The 12,486-nt window shown below is 35.7% G+C and overlaps 1 pseudogene; it reads right to left on the reverse strand.

Moving 5' to 3' along the window:
- LOC109363603 overlaps window positions 1-4,183 on the reverse strand; it is a 6,157-nt pseudogene extending 1,974 nt beyond the window's left edge.

The following is a 12,486-nucleotide window of genomic DNA, read 5'->3' on the forward strand; positions in this document are numbered from 1 at the left end:
TTGGAATATAAGAAGAAGTAGAAATTACATAACTTTATTCAAAAGAAAATGTTAGGAGCATGAGCTATCCATCCAAGGATTGGATGCTTTTGAGTTCCAAATGAGAGTACAAAATTGATTTTTGCATCTCATTTGCCTTATACTTTTCTCCTCTTGAATTTTAAACTAAAATTACAAACTTACTTGAAAATAAAGCTCTAAAATACTAAGAAATGAAGACAGAACTTCAGAAAGGATTTCTAGTGAGAGACTTGTTAATTTCAAGTGTTGTTTTCCTTTTTTTGCTCAAATTAATTGGTCCCTATTTATAGAATTTATTTTTGGATCGCTAAGCAGCTGACCAAACCATTCAGCATGGGTTTGGTCCCTTGATCAAGTAGCTTAGTCATCTCCTTGTGCTTGACTCATCAAAGCTAGTTGTGGGCTATGAAACCAGCTATTGTGAGCTACTTCTGAAAAGCCTATGGTGTGCTACTTGAGGTGAGGTCATGGGTGACTTCATGTTTTGCTTGATGGTTAAGTCAAGTCTGGGTGCACACCGCTCAACGCACCTATTTCACCGCTAAGCTGCTTGTTCATCAGCTTTGACCGTGCTGACTAGGACGTGGCCTGGTGCTTGCTGATCTAGTCAGGAGTTTGTTTCTCCACTAAGCTGCTTGGTTGGACCGCTAAGCTGCTTGTTCAGCAGCTTGGGCATGTGCCAAGCTTGTGTCTGACCGTGTCAGGACTAGGCTGGTCCTAGGTGAGTGGCCAAGCAGGTTCACTCAGCTACTTGCTTGAGCAGCTTGATCCAGGTCAAGCTGGTGTCCAGGTCAGGCTGGTGTCCAGGCCAGCTCAGCGGGTCTTGGTCCACACTTAGCTGCCTAGTTGAGCACCTTAATTTTCTTGAATTTTTTGCTTTTTGATCATGAGTCTTTTTTTTCTCTTCTTTTCTTCATTCTAAATCCTACATAACACATAAAAAAGAAATACACATACAAATATTCAAGATTGTGATATTTTATACAAAAAGTATTGTTTTAAGTTGGTCTTTCTCAATTATGCTTAAGATAAGTGCAATAAAAGTGTATGAAATTTAGGTACGTTTAGAACTTATCAAAGGTTCACTAGCAAGAATTTGTTCACTAGTGTTCCCAGTCTCTTGTAAAACCGGTTGCTTCATATTTGATGCAGTTAGATCATCTTCAATCTGTTTGCCTGACCTTAGAGTGATGGCACTCACATTCTTCGGGTTGACCACAGTATGGTAAGGCAACTTATCAGAATTTTGAGAGTGTAATGTGTTTAATGAAGTAACCATTTGTCCCATCTGGGTGGTCAAATTCTGAATGGATGACTCTTGTCTCTAAATGGAAGCTCTGCTCTCTTGCTGGAATTGCATATTCTGCAATGTCATTTCTCTCACCAATTCTTCTAATGAAGGTTCACTACATGCGGGAGCAGGATAACTATTCACTTGTTATTGCCTTTGTTGTTGGATTGGAGTAGGCACATATGGTCTGTTTTGTGCAGCATTATTATTCTGAAATGGTGACCCTGGATGAGGCTGTGAAGGATCAGACAATCTAATAATTGGATGATTCATCCAACCAGGGTTGTATCTGCTTGATGAGGGATCATAATTTTGTTGTTGTTGTTGAGGTCTGTTGTTGTAAATATTTGCAGCACATGCCTCAGGATGATCACCAGTTTTGGGCTCCAAGAGACAAGGACAAACATCAGCATAGTGGTCAGTTGCGGTGCAAATGGCACAAACTCGTGTTGCAAGTGGAGGTTTCTGCTGATTCATGGCAAGTTGAGTGATCAAGGTAGTAAGGGAGTCACAAAAATTTCAAGTTTATATTGCCTCACTGAATCTGTCCCAACATCATGGACACCTCTGACCACTATAGCATCACTACTTCTTGCACTGAACTGTTGAGAGTTGGAAGACATCTTCTCAATCAAACCTCTAGCCTCAAAAGGGGTCATATCTCCAAGTGCACCACCACTAGCAACATCAATGATATTCCTCTCCATGTTGTTCATACCCTCATAGAAATATTGTAGGAGGAGTTGTTCAGAGATCTGATGATGGGGGCAGCTTGCATATAGTCTCTTGAATCTCTCCCAATAGTCATATAAATATTCCGCATGTAGTTGTCTGATTCTAGAAATATCTTTTCTGATTGCAGTGGTCCTGGAGGCAGGAAAGAATTTTTCAAGGAAGATTCTCTTCAGGTCATCCCAACTAGTAATAGAACCAGGGGCCAAGTAATACAACCAATCTTTTGAATCGCCTTCAAGTGAATGTGGGTATGCCTTCAAACATATGTGATCCTCTTGGACATCACGAGGCTTCATGGTGGAACATACAATGTGGAACTCCTTAAGATGTTTATGAGGACATTCACCTACAAGTCCATCAAACTTAGGCAACAAATGGATTAGTCCCGTTTTAAGCACATATGGCACATCCTCATTGGGATACTGGATGCACAAGCTTTCGTACATAAACTTAGGTGCAACCAACTCCCTTAATGTCCTCTCACGTGGGATTGGAGGTGGTTCAGCCATATTTTCAGAGTAGGCAAAATAATGCATAGAAACAGCAGAATCAGTATCACTATCAGGTAGATTAACACTAAGATGAAAAGACTCACTATCTAAATTTAAATTCCTAACTTTTCTAACCACACTATGAAACATTTTATCAATTTCAGGATTTATTGTATGCAAAGAGTTAGGATTTCCCCTAGTCATAAACTAAATGCAGTAGTAAGAACCATGTAGGGAACTAAGTGAAATACATGTTAAATTTCAGTGATCAACCAAAACTTTGCATCAATAAAATCCTAATAACATAGGAAACATCCACAAAAAATTTCAGGAGAAAACTCAAAGTCTAACTAATTTAATTAAATGCAACAAAATCAAAACAATTGGAAAAATAAACTTGTAAAATAAAAAGAAATAGTAAACAAACTCTTTTTGGATTTTCAAGGTGGGTTCTTCAAACTTAGTGCGTAGAGAAAGAATCGTTGGATTTTTCTACCCCAAATGCATATATAATATTTCCAATTATGATCAACTATTCCAAAGTTATGCCAAAAATAGAAAATCAACAGTAAAACTAATCACTACTTGTTTGTATCTCACAACTAGCAGCAAGGTGATTGACTATGATGCATCCAGTATTCAATATGTGATGAAAGAAGTGTGGAAACAAAGTTTCATGCAAAAATTTCAACCACAACTATATTAACCAACATACACATGAATCAACCAATATGCAAATAACTAAACAAGACAGCAAACAACAAACAGTGAATGCCACAGACAGATTTTGAAACCCAAACAGAATGGTTATTATAAGACACACACTAAATTATACTAAGAAACTTTGACAAGAACCGATAATCCCCAACAGTGGCACCAAATTTGATCGAGGCCATACCCGATACAAATTATATAACAATTAATACTACAGTACTAAGAAGTGACTCCTAGGTCGTTTCCCAAGGATCTTCAAGCAAAGCTTCAGACACCTTATACTCACACACATACAAGGGGTTTTTTGTTGTTGGATAGTATGAATATAAATCAAATTCAGAAACGGCAGTTAAGCAATGTAATAAAACAACTAAATCCATTTGGTTCGTTTGTTCATAAGTTAACCCTCGGTTTCAAAAGATTATTTTCAGATTCCAACCATTAACTTCCGAATTTTTTGAGAATCAATTAACTAAGCGATAATCAATTCAAAGTTCCAAAACCTAAACCTCAAACTTGGCGAAATCAGTATAAGCATGAAATGATTAACAAATTCCCAAAATAGGCATCTAATATATGCCCGATTTTCTGAGTGTAGGCATGTCTCTGTCGGCCAAAATACAAAACCCAACATTTGCACAAGCAGAAATAACAGTTATGACAACCCATCTATTATTGTATTCCAACTCACAACGTCGTAGTATAGCAAGTTCCTGAAAATCTCAAGAGACTTCTCTGCTTCTCCCACGCCCAAACATGCACCAGTAATTATATTCCATGACACAATGTCTATCCCATTCATCGATCCGAAAAACCTCTCCTCATATTCAAAATTCTTGCATTTCATGTAAAGATGAAGAACATAATTCTCCAGCACAACATCTCCATAAACCCCATTTCTCACCATCCACGCATGGATTCCCTTACCCATTGTAAGATTGTTTCCAGTAGACCAACACTTGAGAACACTAGACAACATATACTAATTAGGATATGCACCCAATTCCTGCATTTCACTAAAAAGGCTAAAGACCACTTCTCATGACGAGCCAGTTCGAGCAAAACCTGATATAAGAATGGTCAAGGTTTGACTATTTCTGTGGGGAATTTCATCAAACAGTTTTTGGGCATTATTCATATTATTGGATTTAACATACTATCACAAAAGATAGTTAGCCAAGTTTAAATTTTAAGGGAACCATTCTTGAAGTAGTGGCCATGAAGTGTAATACCCAATGGTGAGTTGAATTTTGAGGGGTGAAGGAGTGAGCTTGAGTGGTGCCAACATGACCAAAATGGGGTGGATCCAATGTGACAATGACATGAAACAAACCCACAATACCCCATTCTGATCTAATCTCATTCTACCCAAACTACATAATATTAAAAACTAGTTTTGCCACTAAACTTTATCTTCAATGTTAAGAAGGGAACTTTATGGCATTGGTTTTTTTGTTATGGGGTGAGAGATATAAAAAATAAATTGAAAATGAGTCTTAAAAAACTAAAACCACAAAAAATCGAAATTATTTGTATAATTGATTTTTATAAAACTAATTGGTTCATTTTTTGTTCCAATTTCAAAAATAATATTGATGCACACAAAACAAGAATTATTTCCATATATATAAAAATGAAGATTATTTGATTGCTAAATTTAATTAACCTTGAAATTGATAATATAAAATGTACATTTTTCATATTTTCTAATTATTAAAAGTGTTATTGCTTAGTAGTTAAAAATGTCTTATTTTTAAAGTTACTTCACATCCTAGCCATCAATTCTAGAAAAAATTAATGAGGTAGATCTGTTCAATAATTCAAACCATTAGATTTTCCTAAAATTGATGGCTAGGATGTGAAGTAAGTTTAAAAAACTTAGAGTAAGTGAATCCCCTCCCTTATTAAATTGTGTTATTGTGTCACTCAGCATTTCTTTCCTAGGGTTTTACTTTTGTTGTTGTTTTTATTTTTGTTATCGTTTTATTTATAGTTTAGATGAATATGATTAATATTCAATTAAATATTTGCATGTACCATGCTTGACACTAAGATTCATGGACTCTACAAGCTTGACAATCTCAGTTTGACCTCTCTATCTCGCCTACTAAGATCACCTATCTTTTCGCGATTAGGCCCCAGCCACGTATCGCTTGCACCAAGACCTCCTAGTCTTCGTGAAGAACAACAATACCTCTTCTTAAAGTGAGGTTACTCACCAAGAAATCACTTTCCTTGATCAAAACAGATTTTGCATTTTCTTGACACGAATATAACAATGTAAACACAACTCTAAGAAAAATACTCACAAGAACTTATTCTATATGAGAAAATTATGCAATGGTTTTCACAAAACAAATTTCACAATTTTCAGAAAACAAACTTTTCTTACTTTCACGATAAAATCTTATCAAGAAAGTAAGAATGAATGATATGCATGAAAAGCCCTAGAGATGCATGCTACAACTTCAAGTTCTAAGCCCTATTCGACATGCTCTTATTCCCTAAACTTTTCTAATGCAACCTATATGACAATGTATGCTCAAAGATCTTCTGAATATGTAAGATATAAAAAATATGAACCTTATGCCACATGGGCCAGAATTTTAGCATTTATACCAAACATACTGATGCTGCTATTAATCGATTATTCATCCACTTAATCGATTAATGGGTTGTTAAAAGTTAGTTTTTATGTTATGTCTTAATTGATTATACATTGTCTTAATCGATTAATACACCATCAACATCAGATTGGTTAGCTACTATAATTCACGATAATCGATGACACATAGTACTTAATCGATTATACTGATTAAAAATGTTTTTCTTGATGTGAGGTAAACTCCCTATGTGATATGCACATGCTATACATAGTTTTTCAAATATAAAATCTTTAATGCATAATACTATGTATGTGAATGCATGAGCCTACTTATCATATGATATCTAGATGTGATGTCACAATTTTAATCTTATTTATATTAAGGCTCTTTTGAAACTCCACCTAGGTTTACCTAACCTATACTCAATCTAAGGAAATCACCTTAATACTTCTAAGAAAATTAAAGCATGCAATATCCTAAGTCTATAGATGCAACCCTTGAGTCTTCGGCTCGTTGTTTGTTGTACGATCTTCAAGCTTACTTGCATGTCTGTTGTCTTCATCAAAAATTAGGTTAGCGTCAAATGTACAAGTCTTGACTCTTTGCTCTTTCAACTATAACCTCTAGTATATACTATTAATTTATATCTATACTATTAAAAAAGTCAAAACAAGTCGTAACTACCATGCATGACATAATTTTCATATTATATCTTTATCTTTTTTAACCTCTCTCCTTAATAACTAATAAAAACTTCCACATAATGCTTTCATTTGCATGAATACATCATTACTCTTTCACACTTTCTCTTATTTTTATTTTCTCTATTTCTCCATTATATAATGATTTTTATCTTCATAAATCTACATTTTTGTTGAAAATGGGATTCGGAGCACTAAGAATCCGCCCTTCAACAACAAATCGAGTCACTTTGTTGAAGGATAATTCAAGCGCCTTGCCAATTTATTTTATTTTAGAGTGATGAGTGATGAACAACTTATTTCATTAGTGACTTTATTTATTTACTCCCTTTTTGGGTTCCTTTTAACCATACCATAAAGGTCGGTCTCATTTTATAAAGTTAATCATACTATTTCTCATGAAAGGTTAGTACCAAAGAATAAAATGAATAAAAAAATAAAGTTAGAAGTTAACCGTACCACTTCTTTTGAAGGGTTGGTATAAAGCATAAATAATAAAGAATAAAGCAATAAATAAATGTTAGTTGTGGAAATGTAAATAACTGAAAGTAAATATTAGTTGCGGAAAGTAAATGACAAAAAGTAAATGTTAGTTGCATAAAGTAAATGACAGAAAGTAAATGTTAGTGGTAAGATTGTTATTCCTCACTCTTTATTGGTCAAGTAACAATCCATTGACTGGATTGTACTCTTTTACATATTATTCCTATGTACAAAGTTACAAACCATGAATTGGTTTGAACTTATGTTTTTAGGAATCTTTTTAATAATCAAATAAAATTTATAAGTCAACACTTTACTCTGTTACACTCGCATTTCTTTTCAAGATTCAATTGTAGTATAGTATATGGTTATGTCGAACCAATGTGTCGGAGCATAAGCTATTATCCAAGGATGAGATGCTTTTGCACCCAAATGAGATTACAAAATTATGTTTTTGTATCCCATTTTCCATCTCTATTCTCTTCTTGAATTCTAAGTAAAAATTACAAAAGTTTACCTAGAAAAAAACCTAGAACCGTGACCAGAATTGTTTAGAGGGAAGAAGTGAGGAAGAAGAGTGTAGAATTGATGTGGATTGAATATGTTTAGCCTTGGAAGAGGCCCTCTATTTATAAGAAACTTGTAACCTCCCGACTCTCCTGTTTGCCTACGGTAGGTGCACCAAACCCTTTAGCATGGGTTTGGTCCATGACCAAGCAGCTTAGTCAGCTGTGTGGTGTAGACTCACCAAACCTAGTCGTGAGCTACTTGACCAGGCTATTATGGGCTATAATGAAAAGTGCTTAGAGGCCTTGTCAAGTGAGGTCATGCATGATATCATAGTTGTTTGGTGGCTAATTCAAGTTGACCCATTTGCTGGGTCCAACCAGCCTGGCTGCTTAGGTGGCCACACTGAGCTGCCTGCTTGAGCAGCTTGTCCTGCTCTAGCCAAATGTGTGGTTCCAACTGGGAAGTCCCAAGGTGCACACTGAGCTGCCTGCTTCAGCAGGTTGGCTTGTGCGAGGCTTGAGTCTAACCATGTAAAGCTTGTGCCTGACCGAGCCAAATTCATGTTAGGTCAACCGGGGAGTGTTGAGTGACCATGCTAGACTGCTTAGTAAGCAGGTTCATGTTTTTGGTCCATGCTTGTGGCCAAGCACTTAGGTGGCCATGTGTGCATTAAAAGTGGCTTATGTGGACACCTCCTTGTTTGACTATTCTTCTTGATTTTTTCCTTCTCTTTATTTTTGCTACAAAATTTCACACAAAGATTTGGAATAGAGGTGGACAAAAATATATAACCAATGTATGGCAATTTATCTAAAGAGTGTTGAATTAAGTTGGTTTTGCATGATTTGCATAGGATAAGTGCCAAGAAAAGTGTATGAAAATAAGGTATTTTTGGCACTTATCAAATCCCCCCAACTTAAGACTTGGTTTGTCCTCAAACAAAAGGTAAAGCACATATGAATTGGCAATGGCTAATATTCAAGATTAGATTGACAAGATTTCAAATTTTTCTTAAGCATGCTAAAAAATTTCCAATGAGATTTTTCAAGATTTGTGAATTTTACAAATAATGATTCAAACATCAACATCTGAGATACTTCATTAAGCTAACGCATCATTTGTTAGCAGCTTGTGATAAGCCAACACAACATCTGTTGGACTTAATTCCAAGATTCCACCTCTCCTTGGTGGGGGTCCTATCTGATGTTGACTCTTTAGATCATTCATGGCCATGGACTCAATGATGTCAATGGTCTCTTGCCCGGGTTTTGTCAATAGTTGCCCACCTGTAATTGCATTTAGAATCTACTTGTGTTGTTGTTGTAACCCATTGATGAAAATATGTATTTGGGTTTGCACATCAAACTTGTGGTTGGGGCATTTCCTCAGCATAGACTTGAATCTGTCCCATGATTCACAAAGGCTTTCATTTGATGGTTTCACAAAAGTAGATATGGCATTCTTCATATCCATAAACTTCCCTAGTAGAAAGGGTTTGTTCATGAATTTTTCATCCACCAGATTCTAGTTGTTTTGGATATGTGGAGGTAAATCTGAGAATCACTCATTTGCTTTCCCAATGAGAGTCAATGGGAAAAACATGAGAAACACAGCCTCCTCTTCTACTACAGATATCCTGCCAGTCCCGACTAGTTCATAGAACTTAGTCAGATGGTTGTAAGGATCTTCATGATCTAGCCCAACAAATGGATTTGCGTACATGAGTTGTATCAATCCATACTTCTGAAAGTGCAAAGTGACAAGGATAACACTAGCATGTCTTTGCCTATGTTTTGATGAAGACAAGGTTCTATCAAAGCTTGAAGATGGCTCAATAATCAAAATGCCTTATCCTCATTTGGTCATATCTAGACTAAGACGTAATTTGAGTTTATAATCTAAGTAGTCTGGGATGTGTGTCATAGTGAGTGAGTTTAGGTTAGGTGAACCTAGGTGCTAGTCTCTTAAGCCATCTTAATTGTCATATCATATTCATGAGACATATCATCTAGTTAATTGTATGTTCATGCATCTATCATACATGTTATATGCGCATATTAGGCATAATATACTAAGTGGAACATGTATATATATTGTGCATAACATGTGAGAAGTTTACCTTTTGAAACATATTCATAAATGTTCTAGTTAATCGATTAACGTGGTAACTTAATCGATTAACTCAACTGCTTTTCTGTTAAATGTGTATTTTCTGTTTGAACTGTATCCTGTGTCATTCTGTTGCTCCGTTAATCGATTAACAAAGAGTCTTAATCGATTAACTAGTTTGTTATTTGTTATAACTAAAATCTATTTTAACTGTTTGAACTGTTTTGCAACGAATGTAACCACCTATTCTCTATGCTATAAATAAGAGGCAACGTTCAGAAAACTACAGCATTGCATTCTATTGTATAGGGTTGTTTAGAGAGCATTTTTGCATACTTGTTTTACTGTATTTTTGCAAGAGAGATTGCATGCGTGAGAAGAGAGAAATTATGTTGTTTTGATTGTTATCATATGCTTACTGTTTTTGCATAATTGTGTATCCGTTCTTATCTTGCTCACATGCTCATGCATTAGATATTGTTAGAGAGAAATTATGTGTATACTATATTTGATTAACTCATTTGAATCTTGAAGGCTTAAGTTAGTAAAAGGGTTAATCTTTGAGTCTTTTTCATATCACTTTCCAAGCATTATTGTGATTAAGTATAGAGATGGGTGAGTTGACCTTCTTTCTTGGACTTCAAATCAAACAAATGGAAAGTGGCATCTTCATTCATCAGTCGAAATATTTCAAAGAATTACTGAAGAAATTCGATATGTAGTAATTTAAGGACGCATCTACACCTATGGTATTTGCATGTTATCTGGACAAAGATGAAAAGGGAAAAGCGATTGAGGTAAGCAAATATTGTGGGATAATCGGCTCGTTATTGTATTTAACTGTTAGTCGCCCTGATATTATTTTTAGCGTTTTTATGTGTGCTAGGTTTCAAACTTTGCCAAAAGAATCGCATTATATTGTTGTAAAACGTATCATGAGATATCTAAAAGGAACTATTCATATGGGATTATGGTATCCTAGGGATGCCTCCCTATCCTTGGTAGGTTACTCCGATTCTGACTTCACTAGGTGTAAGTTGGATCGTAAAAGCACTAGTGGGACCTGTCACCTATTAGGCAGCTCCCTGCATGGCACAGCAAAAAGCAAGCGTGCGTTGCTTTGTCCACCCGCTGAAGCGGAATACATTGACGTTGGCGTGTGTTGTGCTCAAATCCTTTGGATGAAGCAGCAACTTAAGGACTTTGGGCTCATATTAGAAAAGATCCCTATTAAATGTGATAACACAAGTGCCATTAACCTCTCCAAGAATCCCATCTTGCATTCTAGAACTAAGCATATTGAAATAAGGCATCATTTCTTGCGAGATCATGTTCAAAAAGGTGATTGTATATTGGAATTTGTTGAAACATCTAAACAATTAGCAGATATTTTCACCAAGCCCCTCTCACGAGATACTTTCTATATTCTTCGAAGAGAACTAGGAATTCTTGATGAAAAATATCTTGATTAATGTTTTTTTGCCTTGCATGATCCCTTTAAATGCCTTGTAAATAATGATTGAATGCATATGATTCCTTATATAATCCATGATTATGTGCTTAAAAGATTTAAATATATGTGATAGCTTAAAATCAAATTAGCCAATTAAGTTTGAAATCCATGCATGCTTTTAAAAACATCCAAAACACTGAAACTAATGCATTTAATCGATTAAGTAAATCAATTAATCGATTACCTGGGCCAAAACTTTTAAAGCTGACATTTTCAACTCGGGTTAATCGATTAACGACATCAGTATATCAGAAATAAAAGTGTTTCTGGACATTTTTCAAAACCCCATTCATCCCCTTTTCTCTCAAATCTCAGAGGAACAAGTCCAACATCATCCTAAGCTTCGTCCTAGCCCTAAACAGAATCACCCTCCACATTTCCAATCCATAAACTGTCTTCCTCATCTCCTACTTCCAAGAAATTCGCTTTCCCCAAATCAAAAACCTTACCCTAGGTTTCCCTCAATCGTTCCTTTAAACCCTCATCACGATTCAGTGTTTGATTGCTCTGGACAGAGAACGTTGAAAGAGAATCAAGACAACCGCACAACGTCCACCGCGTGCTCTAAAAGGCGTGCCACCTCCACAACCAAGGTAGAACCGCGGGGACCCATACTGCTCATTGATTCTACAAGAAACTCGGTTGCACAAATTTCAGGGAAGAAAGCCTACGTATATTCGGATTGCGAATGTGACTTGGCTAGCGGAACAGAACTTCAAATTTCTGCATGGCTTGCAAGCTCAAGGGGTTGTCCCCTTCTTGGAATTGAAAGGTAATATTTAATGAAGGTAATAGCTAGAAAGTTGTTCAAAATTAATAAAGAAATCTTTTTGAATGTGGGTGGTTTAGCTTGTTCTGGTGCTAGTTTAAGTGATTGTGGCTGGGCAAACAACAACTCATTTGACGCTGTTGAAATGTATAAGTCGTGTTTGCGTATACCTCAACTCTATGTCCAAGGCGAATTGACCAAAGTTAGGTCACTATCAGTAGAAAACAGACTCCTACACTACTTGATTGCCTACATATTTATTCAGAGAAACACAAATCATGCGCAACCTACCATGAATGATTTGAGATTTATGTTTACCTTTTAACTATTTAACTGTTTGAACTGTTTTGCAACGAATGTAACCGCCTATTCTCTATGCTATAAATAAGAGGCAACGTTCAGAAAACCACAACATTGCATTCTATTGTATAGGGTTGTTTAGAGAGCATTTTTGCATACTTGTTTTACTCTATTTTTGCAAGAGAGATTGTATGCGTGAGAAGAGAGAAATTATGTTGTTTTGATTGTTATCATATGCTTACT

This window comes from Lupinus angustifolius, chromosome LG13, assembly GCF_001865875.1.
Source record: "Lupinus angustifolius cultivar Tanjil chromosome LG13, LupAngTanjil_v1.0, whole genome shotgun sequence".
In the NCBI taxonomy this organism is placed as follows: Eukaryota; Viridiplantae; Streptophyta; class Magnoliopsida; order Fabales; family Fabaceae; genus Lupinus; species Lupinus angustifolius.